Raw genomic sequence first — 19,641 nt, 5'->3', positions numbered from 1 at the left:
TTACTATTAACTAAACTAGAGATTTTCTTTACATTTCACCTGTTTTTCTAAAAATATCTTTCTTCAGTTCCTAGGTACAAACCAGGGTACCATACTGCATTTCATGTTTTCTTTTAATGCTTTACATTTTGGCACATGACACACTCCTATGTTATTAACAATGTCCTCATTATAATTACTATAGAAAGTAAACCTAAAATTCCCTAGAAAATATGATTTATTGGATATTAGGGAAATATTACATGAAGATTCATGTAAACTTGATATTTCTACTAATACTTTATTGAAGAGAAAAAAAGGTAAATCACTGAAGCAAGATGTCACTTACCTATTTCCAAGGTTCCTGTAGAGTCATTATATGGTAAATTCTTTCAATTAATTCTGTAATAGAATATAGAGTAGTATTATAACCATATTCAGATGATCTATTTTTACCAAATATATATACATATAAACTGCCTTCCCTTGATTTTCAACTGTTTCATTTCATTTTCAACAAGAAAGAAAATCCAGGAAAACAAAAGAAATGGGCAAAGAATTCAATAATCAAGTGGTTACTGATGACAACAGAAAGGTTTATTATTGGGAGGAGAATTCAGATTGCGGGGAATTTAAGGAATAAACAAGAGGTAAAAAATTAGACTCTTCTTTCAAGAAGCTTGAAGAAAGAGAATGAGGAGAGAGATTGAAAATAAAGAAGGAATGATTAATAGAAGAAGGTCCCCCATGACATGGAAAGGAATTAAGAGCCTAGGCAAAGGAACTGACTTGGAAGTTATGCCAGACACTAGTGGTTGCCTACCCAGTCTTCCCTTCTTTCTGGATAACAGAATCCTAATTTTGCTTACTCTCAGAGGAGTGTAGGGCCATGAATATTGACTAGTATAAGCCAAACATAGGATCTATACCCCTTGCCACTGACTGGTTTAGAAACAGGTATGAGATGTAATGTTGGCTAGTGAGTTCACGTCTTCTACAAGGTTTCTAAGACACTTTTCTTCACTCTTAAAAAGAGAGAGAGAGAGAGAGAGAGAGAGAGAGAGACTCTTTTCTTACACTCTTGGGTACTTTGATATGAAAATGTAATTCTTAGAACTAAAACTGCCATCTTGAGATCAGGAAGGGAAAAGTCTGCAGACAAAAGCCAACTCATCCAAGAAGACAGAATAGAAAGACAAAAAAGAGCAAGCAGTCTAATGACAGCAGTTAGCTGCTATATGAGCCAACTATAAAACCAACTTTCTTCCAGGTTTCTAATTATATTAAACAATAAAATGTACTTATTACTTAAGCCACTTTGAGTTGGGTCTTTTGTCACTTGCTAGCTAAAAGCATTCTGACTGATAAAAAGATACTTTCACCAAGCTATATGTGGATGAAATTACCTTTGCATGTTGGAGACAGGAATTGGAAAGTTTCAGCCAAAAGTTTCATTTATTAAACAAAATGGCATTCATATAGATCTTTTTTACAAAAGGACTGTCCATACCAGTTCTTTCCTGCTTTAAAAAACTCTAGTATTTTAATAATATAATAGGCTAGTAATGAAGATGATGATGAAACTATTTTTAAAAGCTATACTTTTATTATTTACCTTCACATTCCATTTGACTTCAATAGTGAAACCATACAAATCTCTTCTACTTTGTGTTTATAACAATTTTCATGTCAGTTTCATTCTTTTTTCATACTTTCATGGCATATAGCACAATACCATAATAGTTTACAGAGGGAATCCTTAACTTTGAAGAACAAACATGTTGAAAATCAAACAATTTATACAAAGATTTCTATATTCATTTCCATATATTTTCTAAATCTGGTCAAAAGAAAACATTTCAACCACATCTGTGGAATGATACCTTTGATTCATATCAGAGACTGGAATATCAACACTGTAGCCACATAGATAAATACCAGAGAAAGCACAATTTTAGCACAAATGACAAAAAGCATGAGAATTGTGTTCCTATCCAAGCAGTTTCCAAATGGTGAAAAAAAATTGAAAGTTAAATTATAAAACAGTTTTGAAGCCCAAAACATTTTTCCTATAGAAATAATGTTACCATGAGTCATTGTATTACCAGGCCAGTCCATGAAAGTCTTGTAAAAACCATATGCCTAACACTATTGTTTGAACTATACCAAAGCAGAATAACAGCCTTTCCTTTGGAAAATACATCATTTTTTCCCCCTCCCTCCTCTACCAAGTCCCAGGGAAGAGGGCCTTGTCAGGGCCTCTGTTCACCTCTCTGAGTTCATCTTTCATACTCCCCACTCCACACAGTCCCTGGGCAGCCACACTGAACTTCTCCAACCTGTAGGGCTTTCTCCCTGCCAAGTCATTGCGGTTATGCCCTTCCCTTCCTCTTTTTGTAGCTTACCTCCACTCAGCCTTCTGGTCTCAGCTTAAATGCCACTTCCTCAGGAAGACCATCCTTTATCTTTACACTGAGTCATATGTTCCTAATGTGTGTGCTCTCTCATCAACACTACACTTCACTGTAACAGCATTTATCACACTGTACTGTAATCACTTTGTCAATCTTCCCCATAAACGCCATTGTGTCAGGGACGCGTTTCATTTGTTATTATTTTAATACAGCTTAGAAGAGTAGCTGGCATTTTGAAGATACATAATACATACTTGTTAGTATGAATGAATTTTCATAAGAAAAGGCACTTCAATGTATTTTTAACCTGATTTATGGAATATTTAACCTGTTCTATGATTATTACCAAGAAAGAAGGCAGTTTTCCAAAGAAGACTTCTCCACTCCTGAATTTACACCTAGAGACTGACTGTTCATACTAAGGAGGCTACCTACCTATCCAATCTCTTTCCTACTGCTGGTAACTTAAATGAAATATTAAAATTCTAGTAGACAGGAATCAGTATATTTCTAATATTACCTTTATCTCTTTCTTGCAGATAATGTCACTTATTCTTATGGCTTTTATTATAAGCAATGAAATGCTGATTCCCAAATTTATATCTCTAGGCATGATTTTTGTCTTGAGCTTAATAGCCAAATTTCCAACTGTCTAAAATTTTATACCTGAATGTCACACAAGGACTTCACCCAATTCCCCAGATTCTCTGCAACTTGTCTCTTCTCCTGTGTTCCCTATTTCAGATAAGGACATCATTATCTAATCATTGGAGTCTCACATCCAAGTTATCTCACACCTGCTAATTTCAACAATGATCACATGGGAGCTTTTAGAAATGCAGAATCTCAGCCCCCACCCGGACCTGGACCTGAATCAGAATCTACCTTTTTAAACAAAATTTTCATATGCACATTAAAATTTGAGAAACACTGATTTATAATTCCTTTTCTTCTCTATGCCCCCACAACTCTGACACCAAGTCCACAAAAATATTATATATTCCCTCCTATCCATTTATTTTATCACTGCCCTCATTTAAGCCATTGCCTCTTGTTTGGAACACTGCAACGGCTTCTTAGGTGATCTCATTCCTCTATCCCACTGGTTCTCACCCAAAATTTTAGAAGAGAGACTCTAAAGAGTATACATCTATGAGAGAGGTCATATGGTTGGCTGGCTAGATCTGTGCATAATATAAAGTTTATTGTATTTATGTTGCAATCTAAAATCTGTGGATGCTCACAAACTTGTCACATGGAAAAACATGGCAAAAAGAAAAAACACAAAAGATTGAAAATCACTCTTCTCATGTGGCCTTGTTTCAATCATTCTCCACACTGACCTCAATTTTCTTTCCGAAATACAAAACTGCTTATGTTATAACCTTCTCTAAAATCTTTTAGTGGCTTTCAAACATATCATATACTTCTACACCTATACCTTTCTATTCATGCTTTCCCTTTTTTCTTCTCCTCCTGGCAAAAATTTTGCCCATCTTCTGAAGTTCAAGAGTCATCTCATTATCATGAGCTTCCTTTAATAAATAACTGCTTCTCCATCCCCTCTGCAATCCACTCCACTTTGTTCATCACATGATTGTACCACTCATATTGCCATATAAAGGGCTGATGGCTGGCTGTCTTCTCTGACAGACAAGGATTTCCTTAAAGGAATTCTGTATCTCAATCACTGGCACATGGTACATACTCAAAAAAATGTTAAAAGAAATCAATTACCAGTTATACTTAACATCATTAAAAGTTGCAGAATTTACCTACCACCGATAAGGTGAATACATTAATACACTTACAAGCATCATATGCCTATAAGATGAAATCATTTACAAAATAAAATAAAAAATGAAAATCTCTATGCTACATGCATCTACTCATAGAGTTTGAAACTGCATAGCCTGTTCAAGGAAAGGCAGTGGCTCGGAGTACTGCACAAGAAACACTTAAGAGTGAATGGGCCCATTTCCTTAAAGCTGCTCCATTACTGGGAGTTCTTTTAATTTCCAGTACTTCATAGAGAATAGAAGAGGTAATTCAAGGTTAATTTAAAATGCATTTCTTTGATTACCAGTAATGGTGAATATAATCCCACATTTTTATTACTCATTATCTGCTAAAATACTCTGTTCACTTATATACTAATCTTGATGGTTTTGTCCTCATTAAGTCTGAAAGAACTCTCTTTAAGTATTATAGATATCAACCTTAGTCACACTTGATACAAGAATTTTCTCCAGTTCATTGTGCTACTTTTTCATTGTGAATAAGTCTTATATTTTATATATTCAAAAGTGTTGATCTTTTTCTAGATGAGTTTTCCATTGCTCTAATACTGAGTTATCAATTCATCACAAATCTGATGAATATTATAGCCTACTTTCTACTAGTTTTCAAAAATATGATTTAAAAAATATTTAGCTCTTGATACCAGCTAGACCTGATAAAGACATGATGTGCATAAACATTTATGAACTAGCCATTAACCTCCCTCTTCCAATCCTATTCCCATCTTTACTAAGATATAGCTAGAGAATTCCCTTTCATCTAAACTCCACATTCATTTTAATTCAGACTCCCTTATATTATATAACAATATGGGAAGAGAGCAGCTGGAGCATGTGTCCTTTCCAATATCTTTAAAGATGGCTCTGAGGCATCCACACTCTCTATGAAAGAATTAAGAATTAATATTTTAAGGTAAATAGACAGAAAACACTTACTAGGTGCATCAGCAATAAAAATCCATGCTAAAGTACTGGTGGATACCTTTTAAAAGACCCCAAAACTAGAAACAAATAATCTAAGTTTTCTTTGAGAGCTTGGCATGCCATAGCCTTCTGACTTCATGTTACAAAAGACAATTTTCAAATTAGAAAAGGCACTTAGTCTCGTGGTTGGCAGTTGAAAATGTCTGACTCCCATGGGGAGTTTGGAAATGGGTGAGGGTTATGTTTTTGATTTCACAATGAGAGAGAGCACACTATTGCTAGTCTGTGAGGAACCAGGGATCCTGAGTGTTTTGCGAAGTGCAGGGCAATCGTGCACAACAAAAATCTGTCCCACCCCAAATGCCAATAGTCACCTCACTTCAGCTAAGGGCCTTACAGTGCCCAAAATGATTTTCTTTCTTTATTTAATGATAAAAAGTCTCCTGAATTCCATTTGTTCCATCCACGATGCCACAGGTACATGTTTTACAGGGAGAGGCAAGCCCTACACAAGACTGTGAGGCAGACCTGGCTGTATCATATGTCTTGCTTACTCTTCCTGTTGAGTCCCTCGCTTTACTCCCCTTTCTTGCTTGAATCCCTTCAAGTAACATCCCAAGAAGCTCTTGGGCTTTGGCTACTCTCCTTTCACTCTGATCTGCCAAAACCTGTTTCCTACAAGTTCTTAGAAAATACTTGAAAAACAAAGCACACTAAGGTATTAATTTCATAAAAATACAATGCATTCCACTTCTCAGGGATATTTGTGTTTAAACATTAAACCAAAGACACCACCATTCCTTACCATCTTCCCTATTACCACCTTGGTCCAAGGTACTACCATTTTTTCACTGCGATTACCTCAGTAGCCTCCTAACTGGTCTTCCTGCTACAATCTTCCAACTCATAGTCTATTCTTGAGAAAGATCTGATCTAAGTGAAATCATGGCCCAAAACTCTCTTATTCGGGAGTAAACGCTCTCCTAGTTTACTCCAAATAAAAGCCAAACTACCTCCAATGGCCTTCAAGGTCATAAACAATCTAAAATCAGGAAAGCTGGGGGAAGAATATATCAGAGAGAAAGAACAAGAGTCCATTTTGGTCATGTTACATTTGTAATACCTAGGAGATATTTAAATGGCAATGGCAAAAAGTTATCCCTAGAGCCTCAGAAGAGAACTTTAGGCTACATAAGTGGTTCTCAACTGGAGAGACACAGATGCCCCCTGGCCCACAGAGACACTGGCAATTATCTGGGGACATTTGAGTTATACAAATGAGATAGAGGGAACTCCACTGGCACCTAGTGGGTAGAACCCAGAGAGACTGCTAAGCATCCTAGAATATACAAGACAGCCCCCTACAACAAAAAATTATCCAGCCCAAAATGTCAACAGTGCTGAGGATGACAAACTCTGGGAGAGAGATAATATAAAAGACTTGTGCAAAAAGATCATATTTAACCAGAAATGCAAAGTGAAAAGCAAGAGGACTAAACCTGGAGGAGCTGCTCTTTTAGATGTCAGGTAAAAATGGGAGAACCAACATACAAGACAGAGAAGCGTCAACTAGAAAGAGAATGAGAGAAGAAAAACCAGTAAAGGGTGGTATGGTGAAGGCCAAGAAAAGAATGTTTCCAAAAGTAAGCAATGGTTGACCACAGTCAACTGAGCATAGAAATGCTAAGATGTCAAATAACACTAGTAGGGGCTTAAAAGTTTGAGAAGAATGGAGGAGGTATGCTGTGAGGAGTGACTGAGATAATAGAGACACATCATAAGATTGTTGGGCAATGTTAAGGCTGCTGAGTATATTGTTAAAGCAAAAAAACTGGTAAGTAATTGGCTCATCCAGTCTGAGATTGGAGAGACAAAAGAGGTACAAAGGAAATAAGGAAATTTGCAGGAGAATAATTTAAGTCAGGGCATCTAGGATAAATGAGGAAGGAACTGATAACAGGAAGAAACTAATAAACAGAAATGTGGGGAGGGGGCTAATGAACTCAAGTCTTGATGAGTCATAAACATTTCCCTGCATCAATAAACATACTTTTCTACCATGCTTTTAATTGTTCCAAAATAATACAGCCTATTTCTTGATATTATTAAGTAAATGTGATTTAACTTTAATAAGAAAGAGCTACAAGAGATAACAAGTGTTGGTAAGGTTGTGGAAAAAAAGAAACCTGTATACTGTTGGTAGAAATGTAGACTGGTACAGTCATTGTGGAAAACAGTATGGAGGTTCCTAAAGAAATTAAAAATAAACTACCATATGATCCAGCAATCCCTCTTCTGGGTATGAATCACCATCTCATAAAGATACTTGTACTCCCATGTTCACTGCAGCATTATTCACAATAGCCAAGATACAACTGAAGTGTCTGTTGACAGATGAATGGATAAAGAAACTGTGACATATATATACATACATAAAATTGAATATTATTCAGGAGATCTTGCCATCTGCTACAAGATAAATGAACCTGGAAGACATTATGCTAAGTGAAGTAGGCTAGACACAGAAAGAAAAATACTGCGTAATCTCATTTATATGTGAAATCAAAAAAGAGAAAGAAGTTGAATATACAGAAATAGAGAATAAAATGGTGGTTATCAGGAGTGTTGGGGGAAAAGGGGAGATGGAGGTCAAAGGATACAAAGTTGCAGATATGTAGGATGAACAAGTCTGGAGACCTAACATATAACATAACTATAGTTAATATGGTATTGTATTAGAGATTTTTATTAAAATAGTAGATTTTAAATGTACTTACCACAAAAAAGTGTAACTATATAATTAATAATGTTAATCTGCTTCACTAATGATTTCACTCTGTGTATGTATATCAAAATATATTATACACCTTAAACATACACAACAAAGAAAAAGGTGAACAGATATCTACTATTTAACACTGCTCATCACCCTATTTACTTTTCTAGACCAGGATCAAATGGCATTTGTGGAAAAGACCATGTTACTGTAAAAGATGTGATAAATATTTGTAATAGGCCTGGGTTAAAATACCAACTCTTTCTTTACTCATGTTGTGACTTTGAACAACTTACCTAACCTCTCTAAACCTAAATCTCTTTACCTAATTAACAGATTATGGTAGTCAGAATACTGCCCCACCTCCAGGGATAGCCATATCCTAATCCCTGGAATCTCTGACCATACTATGTCACATGGTGTAATACTGTGAAATATATATTTTGTCTTTATCTCCCTTTCCTGGCATACAACTCCTAATATCCTTAGCATATCCAAAGTGTTGTCTTTTTGTATGGTATGAGTTGACAGTTGGCTGGAAGTCCCCTAGGTAGCTTCAAGATGGGAGCTGGTCATGGGAAAGATCAAGGCTTGATTACAGGGTTGGGACTTTCAGCCCCATTCCCAAGCCTTTGGGAAGGGGAGAAGGGCAGAAGGTTAAGCTGATCACCAGTAGCCAATTATTTAATCAACCATGTGTATGTAAAGAAGCCTCCATAAAACCCCAAAAGGACAGTGTTCAGAGAGCTTCCAGATAGCTGAACATGTGGCGGTTCATAGAGGGTAGTGTGCCTGAGAAGGGCATGGACGCTTCACACCCCTTTCCATGTGCCTTGCCTATGCATCTCTTCATTTGTATCTCTTCATTTGTAATATCCTCTATAATAAACCAGTAAACGTTTCCCTCAATTCTATGAGCCACTCTAGCAAATTACATGATCCCAAGGAGGGGGTTGTGGGAACCCCACTTATTGCATGTCACTCAGAAGCACAGGTAAAACATTCTGGAGCTTGCCATTGGCAATGGAAGGTAGTCATGTGGGACTGAGTCCTCAACCAGTGGGAGACAGTCAGAAAAGAACTGAATTGGAGGACACTCAGCTGGCATCCACTGCAGAACTGACTGCCTGCTTGGTGTGTGGGGAGTCCACTCCCCCAATTCAATCACAGAAGTCTTCTATGCTGATTGTTGAGTGAGAAAAAAGAAAAATCACTCTGAGTGTTTTTTCTATTCAATTGGCAAGATGGAATTAAGGTTGCTAATCAAAGGACCTTAAAATAAGATCCTGGATTATCCAGGTGGGCCCAAAATAATCACAAGGGTCTTTAAAGGGAAGGTGGAGGCAGAATCAAAACCAGAGGGATGATACTGTGAGAAACACTTGACCAGCCATCGCTGGCTTAAAGATGGAAGGAGACTACAAGCTAAGGAAAGTGGGCAGCCTCTAGAAGTGGGAGAAGATAAGAAAACTGATCTCCCCTAATGCCTTCAGAAAGAGACGCAGCCATGCTGACACTGAGACCCATTTTGGGTTTCTGAACTCCACAACTGTAAGAAAACAAATTTGTGTTAAGACATGAAGTTGCTTTTTATTTATTTTTTTTTCAGTAGCACTAAGAAACTAATAAACAGGTAAAGTGAACTGTCTTCATAAATTTCTGTGTTGATTAACCAAGATAACATACATAAAGTATGTAACAGACTACCTAGTACACAGGAAGCATTTAAATAGCTGCTATGGATATTATTGGTTCAATACTATTAATAGCACTGAAATCAAATAGGCAACAGAAAGAACACTGACACAGTTTAAGAATTTACTCATCTCTGTGACCTAAGATATCTTACTTAGCCTCTGTAAGACTTAGTTCTTTCACAAAACAAAATGAGGCCTAGGATAGATGACTTCTTAAGTTCCTTCCAGCTCTAAAATTTTATGAGTCTAAAACCTAATTCCTTAATAACACATTCTACTTATTGAGAATTAACTGATTAAGAAAATCCTATTAAATAAAAACAGTAGACCAAGCAGTTTTCATTTTATGTTTCAACATTTTCAATATTTTATATTGCTGAGTTACAGCCTTATATCACTGAGTCATTGCATAAAAAATCGCAGCCCTGCAAGTAAGGAAAAACATGTAAGGCATCCTGCTACTATTTAAAGCCTTACACTCAAACTGAAATAATAATAGTATCTTTTCAAATAACTCAAAATACACTCCCACATACTACCTCACTTATTCTTTTTCAACAGTTTTACCGAGACATAATTCACATACTATACAATTTACCCTTTTAAAGTATACAATTTAATTATATTAGCATATTCACTGAGTTGTGCAACCATCACAGTTTTAGAATGTTTTCATCATCTCCAGAAGAATCTCTCTAATCCATTAGTTTCCACTCCCCATCTCCTGGCCCCAACCCTCACAGCCTACTGAAATAGTTTCTGTCTCTATGGATTGGGCTATTTCAGATGGTTCATATAAATGGAATCATAAAATATATAGCTTTTGTGTCTGGCTTCTTCCACTTAGCATAATGTTTTGAGATCCATCCATGTTGTAGCTTGTGTCAGTACTTTATTCCTTTTTAATGCTGAATTATTCCATTGTATGGATATACCACATTTTGTTTATCCATTCATCAGGTGATAGACATTTGGGTTGTTTCCACTGTTTAGCTACCAGGAATGATACCACTACAAACACTTATGTTCAATTTTTTTTGTGGATATATGTTTTCATTTCTCGTGAGTAGATACCTAACAGTGGAACTGCTAGGTAACCATATGGTAACTCTTATGTTTTAACCTTTTGAAGAAATACCAAGCTGTTTTCTAAAGTGGCTGCCCATTTTACATTACTACCAGCAATGTATGGTGTTTCCAATTTCTCCACATCCTACCAACACTTGTTCTCTGTCTGATTATAGACAACTAATAGGTGTGAAGTGGCATCTTACGTGATTTTGATTTGCTCTTCCCTATGACTAATAATGTTGAACATCTTTTCATGTGCTTGTATTACCCATATTTCTTTAGAGAAATATCTGTTCTGATCCTTTGCCCATTTTAATAGGGTACTTTTGTCTTTTTACTATTGACTGCAAGAGCTCTCTATATTATAAATTCTGGATATAAGTCCATTATCAGATACATGGTTTGTAAGTATTTTATCCCATTCTGTACACTTCATCAAATCTTAGAGCAGCTAATTGTACTAGATAAACAGATTCTGTGTTGCTAACCCCACTTTGCACATAGAATTGCCACATCATAATGATTAAATAAGGGGGGAGGGGGCATGGGCAATATAAGTAACCTTAACACTTGTACCCCCATAATACACTAAAATAAAAAAATAAATTAAAAATAAATAAATAAAATAAAAATGAAAAAAAATGATTAAACAGACTTGACAACAGCAAACTCAAAACTTACATCTGTGCTCCTGTTTCTATTTATTTAAAAGAACTACATGTTGATAGCAACATTGTGACAGCATACCCAGGAAGGCTCCCTCATTCAATCCTGAAGCTGTCCTGTATACATAACCAGACAATCTCATTCCACAGTCACATCAAAAGACAAACTGGTTCATTCATTCACTCAAAAAACAGTGCAACACGTGAGGCCCTGCATTACTCCCAGCTCAAGATGTATCAATGAACATGACCAAATTCTTGCTTTTACTAATCTCATAATTTGATAGTGTTATGCAAAACCTCTACCCCTAAATCAATTCCTTGCTGGTAAACAGTCCTAACAAATAAATTTTTTATCTTACTACTTGAAGACCCACCATCAACTCAGAGGAAATGTTAGAGTGTAATGCAAGTGATAGCATTTATTTAAAAATCCAAAGCACCAAACTTATTTCATGGCCTAGAACAACTCTGAGTATTGCTCCAATTACTAGGCCATCATCCGATTCATATTAATACAAATCCCTTTTATAACATGCAATGCTTAATGACACTTGTCAAACTTAAACATGGCTAAAAGAAGAAAATACTTATATTTTTACCTAGAAACAGAAAAGCCTGATGGTTCATAGACTAAATCATGGCTAGTTTCTACTCCATGCTTAATATGAATGTTATAATAATTCCACTAAATATAAAAAAATACAGATTTATAAATATGACAACTTCAAAAGGTAGTTTTAACCTTTTCTATCAAAGTATCCCTAATGCAGAGAAGAGGAACCTAATAATCCCCGAAAGACTTAAGATATAACCCTAAATGGCCCATGCAAACTTTAAATCTCTTGATCTTATGGGTTTTTTCCTTAAAAATTTCACACAAATGTTACACTCTAAACTAAAATAAATCTATTTTCTTTTGGTATAAAAATATTTAATATCCTTAATTAAAGTCATAAAAGAATTTGTTGAAAAGGACAAATAGTACCTATGGCCTGTAATTCAAACGACATTAATTTGTACTATATGAATTTAGTACATTAAGTAACAGCCAGTGAGGGAAACTAACACTCAGGGGGATGCACTCTGGCTTCCTCATGGTTTTGAGTGCCCTCAGCCCACCACTTTGTAACTGGAGGGCGCACTTACCACTCACTCCCTGGCAAGCTAGGTGCCAAGGATTAAGAAGGTACAGGCTGAGCTGAGAAAGCATGACCCGAGGCGATCCCAGGGATCACTGCTGCAAGAAAGGCAATGTCACAGCTCAGTGTGGGGCTTTTCCACACTGTGAACTGGCAGGCTGGGGGTTTTTTGAGGTGTCTTAGGCTTGCGTCAGGAGTCAGAGGACAACTGCAAGTGGGCAGAGAGCACTGCACTCCTGACTCGTGTTTCCCTCAGTTTCACCTGGTTGACACACTGGGCTCCTTTTAAGTTTTCTGAAAACTGAAGTCTGAAGTCAGACTGTGAAATAAAGATCTGAAAACCTAGATCTAGAGGAAGTCGTGGCCAGGAAAACAATAATGTACATCAGATCTGAAAGACAAGGTGCGGACAAAATGGGAGAATGAAAAATGAAGCCGGTGAGGAACAGAATCAAAAACAGGAAAGGGTGTGGTGTAAGCCAAGGGTCTGGGTCAGGCCTTCATCCACAGAAAAGAATGCCTGCTGTGGAGTGGGTGCGTCTGCTTAAAGGAACAGCAACAGGATTCTCATCCAGAAGCTCTCAACTGCTGAAATCTTAAACTCCAATGTGCTACCTGAAAATTACAATCTCCTGTCCTTCTAACTCTCTAGAATCCGCAACTTCCACTGCCAATTAATTCTCCAAAAAGCAGCCAGTGTGAGCCTTCAGAAAAGTTAAGACATATCAGGAGACTCCTCTGATTCAAACCTTCCAATGTCTTTTCATGACACTTAGATAATATCCTAAATCTCAGAGCAGCTGTAGCATTAATATATCATGCCCCTGCCCAGTGCTGTGGCTGCTCTTCAGACAAGCCTCAGCCAGGGATCTACATGTGCTGTTTCCTTACCTTCTTCCCCAGACATCTGCACTGCGAGGTCCCTGACTACATTCAATTCTCTGCTCACAGGTCACTTCTTCTAAAAGCCATTTCCCTGATGACACGATTTAATATAGCATATATATCACTCTATCCCTGACCCTTCTTCATTTTGCTTTTTAACATTTTCTTACCATATGAAACTATATACATTAATAGTATGTATACTTTTATGCACTATGTTTATGTTTGCCTGTCGTATACCTCCCCACCAGAATTAAGCTCTATAAGGGCAGACTTTGTTTTGATCACCATTTTGATCTAGGTAGTCTCCTTGAACAGTGTTGGAAGATAAATGTTCAAGAAATATTTACTGAATAACCATATTTGATCTTAAATCTGTTTAAGCTTCCAGTTTTTCCCACTCCACTATTTTTTTCCTAATCCATTAACCATGCTCCAAGCTTCATTTCTGATCCAACATAACTTAGGATCTGATTATTCAGCTTTGCTCACTCCCGGGCCTAAATTCTCAACTTTCTTGCAGGCTTATCCTACTTCTACATACACCCTCTAAAGCAAACCAATCTAAGCGTCTTCTTCACTCTTACAGCCAGACTAGAGATCCCTATTATAAAAAGGCCCAACTATACAAGCTGAGAACTCTACAAATGCACAGCCTCCCAGCTCAGTAGGCCCTTCTCACTGGTGCCATCAACCCTTTCATGGGCTCCTAATCAGCAGCTCCCTCTTTTATGCCCCACAATATTATTTCCAAACTTGTAACACTTTCATCAAGCTTCCTACTCTCCCCTTCACTCAGCAAAGGTTATCACCTTCACAGAAACAAAAGAGAGGTCTTAAACTCCAATGTGCTACCTGCAAATTACAATCCCCTGTCAGACTCCCTCAATTTCCTCCACCCTTACTGACCAATGACCATATGCACATTCTTATCTCCTTTCCTGGCAGTGTGGAGGAAGGGTGTCCCTGTTCCTGCTCAAGGCTAACCTTCAACTGGTGCTCTACACCTCAAGATATCCACCTCCTTAGAGATCTGATATCGTCATTTACCTACTTTCCCCCTCCATATCTTCAGTTTTGTCTTCTCTCCTTTTACCTCAATGCACATAAATGCTTAAATCTCTCCCATAATAAAACAAACAAAACTAATATACTTCCCCAGACTTTATGTCTCTCTTCCCACAGTGCTATGTGCCTCTTTCCCTTCACAGCCAAGTGGCTTGAAAAGGGGTTTAAGCTATTTTCCCTGCCCTCCACACCATTCACTACTTAACCCTCTGGAAGCTGGATTTTGTCTGCAAACACAAAACTGCTCTCCCCAAAGTACAGATGACTTCTTCACTGAAAATTCATTCAAAATTTACTAGACCTCATCAATTTAATACTGTTATCCTTAATCTTAAAATGTTTGTCTCTTGGCTTCAGTAACATTCTTCCTTTGTGTTCTTTCCACATTTGTGGCCCCTTCTTTGCATACAATTCGCTATTAACTGTGTGATCTGAGAAAAGCCTCTATACACGATGTAGCAGTTAAAAGAATGGGCTCTTTCTTAGTCATTTCAAGCTATCTCAACAACAGAAATTTAATTGGGTGGATTAAACAACAGAAACTTATTCTCTGGAATAAATTCTGGAACTTAATCCCTAGTTCTGGAAGCTGGGGATTTCAAGGTCAAGGTGTCCGTTTCTGATGAAGGCCTTCTTCCTGGCTTGTGAACAGTTGCCTTCCCACAAAGTTCTCCCATGCCACAGAAAGAGCTCTCTGGTGTCTCTTTTTATAAGGGCATTTATTCCATCAAGAGGGCCAACCCTCATGACCTCACCTACACCTCATTTTCTACCAAAGGCCCCACCTCAAACTATTATCTCTTTGGGGATTAGGGCTTCAACATACAAATTTGTGGGAACATAATCTTGTTCATAGCAGGCTCTGCAGTGAGTAAAGCCTGGCTAGAATCTAGACTTTACCATTAACCAGCTGTTTTGACTATGGAGAAGGTATTCAACCTCCTAGTGCTTCACTCACCTCATCTATAAAACAAGAATAGACTTATAGAAAAAAGAGGGAAGATGGCAGATGAGAAACACCGCCAGACAGAGTGTCTCTGCAGAAAAGACAGATTCTAGCAGAAATTGGAAGAAAGAACCAAGAAGACGAGCCTACGTCGGATGAGGGTCGGAAGGAGGAGTACCTGAGACCACGGGAGACTCCACGGGAGAAGCTCACATGGAGGAGAACTGGAAGCTGGGACCGCTGGAGCAGCCCGGAGACCAGCGGGAAGTGTAGTTGGATAGGACGTTTCCCCTCACCTGCATCCTGGACTGCTGGGGGGCTCCCCAGCCAGTGGAGAGACCAGCAGACACCAGCCTAGCGACAGCCGCTGCCAGTGAGCGGTAAGCCAGTAGCGGACGCGGCACCAGGCTCCCAACTCCCTCGGGGCAGTTCCGTGTGCACAGACCTGAGCCTCGTGGCAGACGCCATATTGCCTCCTCCTCCCCTCCACCGACCCTACCTGCGGCTGCCCAGAGAGACAGAGAGACAATATAGCCACCAGCCGGAAGCACCTACAGGGAATGGGACCTTCCCTTTTGGGGCCCTACAGCTGACTAAGGGGAACTCAGAGTGTGAGCTCCCTACCCGCCAGCCTTCCCAGGAGCTGCTGGCACGGTGATCCCAGGAGAACGGGGTAGACCCTGAGGTTGAGAGACATAGACCGAGCGTGGGTTCCCTGTGAGTGAACTGGGACTGGCACTGCTCTCCCTGGTGGGGATACAGTTTGAACTCTGGGACCCAGAGGTCAGACCTGCAGACCAGATCCCATGCACCGAGATCTCACATTGCCCGGGGCACAGAAGGGATATTTGTGAACAGCCTACTGAGGTGTGTGTGGCTTCAGGGGCAGTTCAGAGTCCTAGAGGGCAACCCTCCTCCCAAAAGGAGGCCTTGAGCCCAGCCCAGGTGGCATTCCTGCGCAGGGAGCCGTCCCTCCCCCCCCACCCCCCACCCCACCCCCCCCCCCGCAGCACAGCCAGGGGAGGCCTGGAGGCGTGTGGTCTGGCCTGCTGGCAGAGGCCCAGGAGTAGCTGTGGAGTTGGGGAGGGTGGAAAGAAACCAGGCCCACTCCAAACTGCGAGTCTCAGATAGCCCCACCCCACACACAGACTCTGACTGAGACGGGCCATTCCAGCCCCTCCCTGTCAGCTTTGCCTGGAAGCAGAGAACAGAACTTGGACCCCTGCTAATGACACTGGTGGTGCACCTGAGGGCAGGCTTACCCAACCCAGCTCCACCCAGACTCTTTCCTAGACTAGCCCTCACTGAAGAGGAAAAAAGGAAACACCTGGAAGTCCCAGGGCTCCACCTACCACCTGAGGCACTAGAGTTCTCTCTACAGAAACAAGACCTGATAACAGGACAAAAAAAAACAACAGCGTAGCCTGTTCCTCCAAGCAAGCGCCACCTACTGACAGGGAGAGCATCGCATACACCCTTTTCACAACACCTACTGACTCATTATACAGGAGTGGTCAAATCTCACCCACAGACACCACCTACTGGATCAGAAACTAAACAAGGCGTGTGAATACCCAAACAAAAACCTAAAGGAAAGAAACAACAACTGATCGACATGGGAAGAAACCAGTGAAGGAACTCAGGAAATATAAAGAACCAAGCGGAAAACACACCCCCAAAGAGGAGCCCCAGCCCCCTAGAAACAGGCACCATCCAAAATGAGGCAACCAAAATGACAGAAGAGGAATTTCAGAGGTGGATCATAAGAACACTCACCGACCTGCAAGAACAACTCAATAACCAACACAAAGAAACCACAAAAAGCCTCCAGGATCTGGAAAAAAAGTTCACTAAAGAAATAGACACAATGAAGAAAAGTTTAACTGAACTCCTGGAAATGAAGAACCAATTCAGGGAACTACAAAATACAGTGGAAAGTCTCAAGAACAGGGTGGATCAAACAGAAGAAAGAATCTCAGAGATTGAAGATAACACCCTCCAATAAAATAAATCAGTCACAGAAATAGAGCAGAGAAACAAGAGAAACGAGCAAAGCCTACAAGAGATGTGAATTATGGGAAGAAACCTAATGTGAGGGCCATAGGGTTACCAGAAGGGGAAGAAGGCAACACTCAAGGGTTGGACAAGCTGTTTGAAAATATAATAGAGGAAAATTTCCCAGGCCTTGCTCAAAATCTCGATATACAAGTTCAAGAAGCTCAGAGGACCTCTGGGAGATTCAATGCAAACAGGAAGACTTCATGACATGCAGTCATCAGACTGACCAAAATTTCAACTAAAGAGGCCCTTCTAAGAGCTATAAGACGAAAGAAGCAAGAAACATACAAGGGAAAGCCAATTCGAATAACACCAGACTTCTCTAATGAGACTTTACAAGCAAGGAGAGACTGGGGCCCCATACTCACTCTTTTGAAACAAAACAATGCCCAGCTTAGAATATTATTCCATGCAAAACTAAGCTTCGTATATGAAGGAGAAATAAAGACATTCTCAGATAAGCAAAGGCTCAGAGAATTCACCAAGACGAGACCAGCCCTACAAGAAGTACTCAAAACAGCGTTACGCACGGAACATCATAATAATAACCCACGAATATAAAAACAACCAAAACCCAAAGATATTAAAGGCCAGATATTACAATGGCTCAAGACAGAAATCATAGCAACAACATCCAACCCAACAGAATGAACAGTAATCTACCTTACCTATCAGTTCTCTCAATAAATGTGAATGGGTTAAACTCTCCACTCAAGAGGCATAGGCTGGCTGAATGGATAAGAAAATACAGGCCAAGTATATGCTGTCTTCAAGAAACACATCTAACAAGCAAGGATGCATATAGACTAAAAATAAAAGGGTGGAGATCAGTATTCCAAGCAAATAGAAGCCAAAAGAAGGCTGGTGTGGCAGTTCTAATTTCAGACGATTTAGTTTTTAAACCAACAAAAGTAGTGAAAGACAAAGAGGGTCATTATATAATGGTGAAGGGCACAGTTCAACAAGAAGAGATAACAATTTTAAATATATATGCACCCAACTTAGGTGCACCCAGATTCGTAACACAAAACTTACTGGAGCTAAGCAAATGGATTAATAGCAACTCCATAATCACCAGAGATTTCAATACCCCACTGACGGAACGAGACAGATCCTCCAAACAGAAAATTAATAAAGAAATAATGGACTTAAACAAAACTCTAGAACAATTGGGTCTGACTGACATTTACAGAACATTCTACCCAAAATCCACTGAATATACATTCTTCTCATCAGCACACGGGACATTCTCTAAGATTGACCATATCCTAGGACACAAAGTAAACCTCAAGAATTTTTAAAAAATAGAAATCATACCATGTATCTTCTCAGATCACAGTGGAATAAAAGTAGAAATCAACAGTAACAGAAACTCACATTTCTACACAAAAACAAGGAAATTAAACAACTTCCTACTAAATGATTACTTCATAAATGAAAAAATCAAGATGGAAATAAAAAAATTCTATGAAGAAAATGACAATGGAGAGACAAGTTATCAAATCCTCTGGGACACAGCTAAAGCAGTTCTGAGAGGAAAGTTTATTTCCATAAATGCCTATAACCAAAAGTCAAAAAGATCACAAATAGACAATCTAACAAAACAACTCAAAAAGCTGGAAAAAGAAGAACAGACCAGCCCCAAACCCAGCAGAAGGAGTGAAATCAACAAGATCAAATCAGAACTAAACGAAATTGAAAACAGGGAAGCTATTCAGGAGATTAATAAAACAAAAAGTTGGTTCTTTGAAAAAAATAAACAAAATAAACACGCCATTGGCTAAGCTAACGAAAAGCAGAAAAATTTCTAATAAGCTCCATCAGGAACAAAAAAGGAGATATCACAACTGATCCCAAAGAGATACAAGATATAATTTATGAGTACTACAAAAATCTTTATTTACACAAATTGGAAAATGTGGAGGAAATGGACAAATTTCTAGAAACACACAGCCTCCCTAGGCTCAACCAGGAAGAAATAGATTCCCTGAACAGACCAGCTGTTCAGACCAGCTCTCAATAGCTGAAATAGTAACAGCAATTAAAAATCTCCCTAAAAGGAAAAGTCCCGGTCCAGATGGCTTCACACCCGAATTTTACCACACTTACAAAAAAGAACTAGTACCTATCTTGCAGAAACTATTCTACAACATCGAGAAGAACGGAAACCTCCCTGACACCTTTTATGAAGCGACTATTACTCTGATACCCAAACCA

At 38.9% G+C, this 19,641-nt stretch overlaps 1 protein-coding gene across 4 annotated transcripts in view; it reads right to left on the bottom strand.

Moving 5' to 3' along the window:
• Positions 1-19,641, bottom strand: part of ZNF438 (zinc finger protein 438) — a 182,733-nt gene that overhangs the window by 146,111 nt on the left and 16,981 nt on the right. For all 4 annotated transcript variants that reach the window (XM_075997563.1, XM_075997565.1, XM_012789024.3 and 1 more), the window contains one exon: positions 329-381. The gene's annotated coding sequence lies outside the window, so the exon portion shown is untranslated. The remainder of the gene's footprint in view (positions 1-328; positions 382-19,641) is intronic.

This window comes from Microcebus murinus, chromosome 25, assembly GCF_040939455.1.
Source record: "Microcebus murinus isolate Inina chromosome 25, M.murinus_Inina_mat1.0, whole genome shotgun sequence".
NCBI classification, from domain to species: domain Eukaryota; kingdom Metazoa; phylum Chordata; class Mammalia; order Primates; family Cheirogaleidae; genus Microcebus; species Microcebus murinus.
This window is presented reverse-complemented; position numbering and strand designations above follow the sequence as displayed.